The following is a 5,140-nucleotide window of genomic DNA, read 5'->3' on the forward strand; positions in this document are numbered from 1 at the left end:
TTTCATGGCTATGTTTTTTTTCTACTTGTATTTAAACCTGTGATGGGTATAGAGAAAAACTTTTGGAAAGTGTGATGCAAACAGGGCAAAGCCTTAATTTAATTTATAACAAGTTCTATAATTTATTTGACGCTGCCACATCTCGTTGTTTCATTTTGTGTGACAAATACAGGAGTGTAAATAGCCCCAGCTCATTTATTTAAAGTTAAATTAGTGGTCACCCTCCACGCAACAGATAGTCAATAGTGTTAGAGAAAACCCAGTGACAAGACAGGTCTGATAAAATAGGTTTTAATTACCAAAGTGTGGCCTTTGTAGAGAGACATCTGCATCCCTTCCTTCAGGCCTTCTACGGCCTTTGATTTCTGGTAATGTGCTTTGCTGACAGGGCATGCTTACCCCTGCTGCATAGTTCTGCTCCCTCTGAGAGGCAGGTTGACAAACTGCCATATTGATTTCTCCCCTCAGCATCTCCTACTAATAGCATTTATCAGCGACCTCAATTTTCAGGCCTTTGCCTCTTCATTTTTAGCAACAATGAAACTGCACGAATAATTTCTTGTTGTACATGGAAATCAATGCACCTTTTGACCTTCTTTGCACTTGAAGGCTATGATATCCGCCTGCATGCAGTTCCAAATGTAAACCACCTTCCATGGTGTCCTGTTTTGTTAACTTGACCAACCTTAGCGAGAATATTTAGTAATTTACACGCCTAAACACAGTAGCACCACCATCAAGAAAGAAAGACTGCTTTGCATCGCTGAAGTGAGTGCTAATTACTGAATCTGATATTTAAGAGATGTTTAAAGTCCCTAACTGTACAATAATTTCCACAGCACCTCAAAAAGGACCACTGGCTTAAATATTGTTATTGTAAGCAATGTAACCTCTGTTGTGTGCAAACCGTCTAAACCTCATGCAGAATTCATGTCCAAAATCCTCTTAAACAGTGTGATGACACCACACTATCTCTTTAATCATACTAATTGCCTTGAACAAGGAACATTTAGACACACTTATGGAAATCTGATCTGTAGTATCAGGCTGCACTTAAATCCCCCTCCTTTCATTTCCAGCCTTTCATCAGGACTGAAAGTGTGCATGGGGAATGCTCAGGCAACCATGTCTTAATTACTCATTGACCCTTTGACCCTGGAGCTGCATTGATACTGCTGTACCGCCAGACACAATTGCAAGGGGTTGCGACTGACTGCAGCTTTGTGTGCGGCTATTACAGGATGATGTGAGTCAGTGAAATCTAAACTGCGGAGCATGTGAGTACATTGTATTTGTTTTCAGGGCTTCACCTCTGAGTCACTCTAAACTGCAGGGGAGGGCACCCCTTCAGCTCGGCCAGAGGCTCAGCGTTACCTGTCGAACCTTAGTCACCACCGCGGCAGGTCTAGGGTATCTAGACTGCAAATGGACTTCTGTAAATTAACAAAATGTGTCTACATTTGTTGCGAGATTGATGCCTTTTAATAGCCGTGGTAGTCTAGTCCTGTATTGAAGTGTCTAAATTACCCACCACACATCTAATGTGGTAATGAACAAAGAATTAATGCCTGTTTGGCAAGTTTAATTGCATGCTGGAGCTGGTAATAAGTTTTGTCAAGGTGAAATCTTTAAATACTTGTACTGTTTAGAATTTAGGTAAGTAAAGTAAAACAAGTGCTGAAATTGAGTGTGGCATTGCTGTAAATTGTTAATGTTCAACAGTGAAGTTGCTAATCAACTTGCAGGGACTTGTAATTATCTTCTAATTAGCTGATAAGTTCTCAGTTTCTTTGGCGTTAAAAAAAGAAAATAGAGCAAACCACGTTCATCTCCTTGGAATAGTTGATGCGGCCTCTCCGTATAAATCAATTATTTAGCAGGAAAGTCACACCAGTTTTTCCTCTGTCATATAGATATATGGCTTGGCAGAAACAATTATTGTGTGAACAACCCCTGCAGCTAATGCTGGTGAGGTTATCATTATTAAGCCTCTGGATCAGCCACCAGCTCCGTCTCTGCGCTTGCTCCACGAGCAGCGGGGGTACCTGAGCCATCACTCAGATCACTTTCAGGATCACGCTGGAATTACATCTTGATGCGGGATCGTCAGCAAACGTCACAATATTTACTGTCAAATGGCACTTTTTGAATTACAGTGTGACACCTGAAACATAAAACTCATTACCTTTCATGTAGAAACAACTCCAGTTGTAGACATGTGCACACTTTGATCTGCTTGTGAAGAGTTGTAGTACAGAAATATGTTTTTTTAATCATTTAAAGGTTTTTCTGTAGTTAATACATGCTGACCTCTTGTCATTGATGCTTGAAACACTACCTTTGCCTTTTCTTTTGGCAAGTGGATAGCCATTAAAAATCTATTAGGGTGTATTTCTTCACCCAAGGGACGACAAGGGGCACCATAACTCTTTTTTTTCACATCCCCCCCTTGTATATGCGAGCGTAGGGGGAAGGGGAGTATTGAAAGACTATGCCCTCTGTGCCAGTGTTGCCAAAGCTACTGTCAGTGGGTGGCTGGAACGTCTGTCAGTCATCTGTTGTGGCTTTCCTGGTTCAAGACCACTTCCAGCTGTCATTAAGACTAAGCTGCAGATTAAAAATACATAAGAAAGACCAAATAAGACAGTTTCATCCAGATCGCCTAAACTTCACATTGAAAAGATCATTTAAAAACGGATAATTCTCTATTCATGGAGTGGATATGAATTTCTAGTTGTACTTATTATTCATCATTGTCTTTGGATATATTGTGTTCAGTTGTTGCCCTTAAGCTTGTGCACTCGTCTTTATGCCCAAGCTCCTTTTTTTCTTCTTCTTCTTCCAGTTCAAGTTGATTATTATTTTGCTTTTCTTTCTTGTCGATGATGTGGTATCACATTCACTTCATTCATACTTAATGCTTACTCTGTTGACATTAAGAGAGAAATGGATTTTAATAGTTTTTCCACGACTTATCGAGAGAGTGAAATGAACTATCCATTTTTATTATATATTATGCAGTATTTAAAGTTTCAGCTCATTAAAAAACAGACGCCCTCCGCACCCCCCAGGCTGTCTTTTACCCCCCACCAGCATGCAGTCAGGCTCCTCTAGCCACAGGCTCTGCTTGATCTGTTTTTCCTAAGTCAAAATTGAAATACTCGGAAATATTTATTTATTTGTTTATGCGTTTTTATCTCACCAAAGAGTAGCATAATGTCTTTGTAGCTTAAACAAGCGGCATCGGTGGATCAGAAAAAGGGGATAGGGAGTGGTTTTGTTAGATTCATATAATTTGCTTTGTCGCATATATGTTTTTATCATTCAGTTTCCGACAAAATATCATATATAAAGAAATACTGCACGTGCCTCAATTTTGCATCAGGACAGGCCCCTCTTGTGTTGTTCGATCGCCCTGCTTCTTACTTGCACAATAAGCAGCAACCTGCACAGCAGCTCCGTGCTAGATTGGAGATTTACATTAAATACACTGATACCGGTGCTGCATACCAACACAGAAATGGAATAAATCAATTTTGTTCTCAGAAATGTTTCACATACTTTTTGATGCAGTGTGATCTCCAATCTTTCTGCAAATGAGCTGCAGTGCCTTGTAATGGTTTCTGCTCCTCGTGGGAGACCGGTGTCTCAGAAAAGCTGCTGATTGAGGGAGAAATGTAATACAGGTGTAAAGCAGACTTGATAGGGGTCTTACACGAGGGTTATGCATTTTAGCAGCGATATACATACTGTTACATATTTATCAAAGAATATGGAATTTGCTGGGTTGACTCTTTCTGGCCTGCAGAGATTTGCAGGTTTCTGCTGGAGTGCTGTTAATTCTGTTGGAGAGGGTGGCTATTATGTTGAATTAATAGGAATTAAGGGTTTAAATTGGTTAAGTAAGCACTTCATTAATCGTGAGTGGGTTGCTGCGTGTGAGAGGTTTATATGTGGTGCAGACTGCGGTTGCTTAGATGAGGGAAAACGAGGGAGATCTGCATTAAGAAAGTTGGTTGTTGCTCGGTAGATGTAGACAAGAAAAAGAAAATAAACCATATACTGTCATTTATCAGACAAAAATAGCTGACTGAATAGCAGAACTATGGCGTGTTGATTTATTGTCTAGGGCGGCTGGCTTTGTACTTGAGTGTCTTTCATCTGCGTACATCTTTTTTTTTAACTTTCTCTGCAAGACAAAGACTGAAATCTAGAGATTTGTTTTAATTAAAGGCTCCCTTTAAATGCCGAAACCTTTTAGCAATGTGTGACTGAGATTGTAATCTTTGGCCTTCAGTTTGGACATGAAGTGAGCCGCTGTAAGTGAAGTTAAGGCACGGGTCAGTTGGAAGCACCTGCCTGACTTGACGTGCCTCCCGCAGCAGAGGTGGACTAATTGAGGTGTGTTTTTATCTGGGCTTGCTAATGATGATGAGGGTGCAGGAGAAGTAGTCTGTCCCCTTAGGCTGAGGAATAGCATGACTTAGCCAACCTTCTGTACTTATTGTCCAACAAAGGGGGAATTCACTTAATGCAGTGCTTCAGAAAAGTGGATAATTGTGGCCACGATCAATAAAGTAACAGAGCAGAAAATGAACGGTGTGTGCTGTGTAGCTGCGTTGTAGATATTTGACGCAAATCGAAAGAAGCGTGGCTCTTGTTTTTGTGTTTGCTTCAGCCAAGTCATCAAACACTGAGTCATTTCTAGTAAATCTGTGCAATATACATATACAAGCAGATAAAGCTGTACATATTTGCTTTGCATATGAGTAGCTGTGGCCATGACGGTGTGTGTGTGTGGGTGTGTGTGTGTGTGTTTTGCATGTGTTTGTGTATATGATAGAGGGGGTAGGTTTGGCTGGATGAGCCACATTGTTCCTATGCGGCCCAGTGACATCGCTGGAGGGCAGAGAGGGATGGAACCTGAGAGGGGTGACAGTGATAAATAGCCCTTTTAATAACAGCTGCCCCACTTGGCCAGCTAGTCCCAGTCAGTGTCCTCTGTGTATTTATGCCTATGTTTATTTATGCATCCATAGCATGCAGGAAATCACCACCGCAGGGGTACAATCATTCTTTTTTTTGTGGTGGTGAGGGGGGGATTGCATTGGTTTAACTTTGGGAGGAGGTAAGCTAGCTC

This window comes from Amphiprion ocellaris, chromosome 3 (genome assembly GCF_022539595.1).
Source record: "Amphiprion ocellaris isolate individual 3 ecotype Okinawa chromosome 3, ASM2253959v1, whole genome shotgun sequence".
Classification (NCBI taxonomy): domain Eukaryota; kingdom Metazoa; phylum Chordata; class Actinopteri; family Pomacentridae; genus Amphiprion; species Amphiprion ocellaris.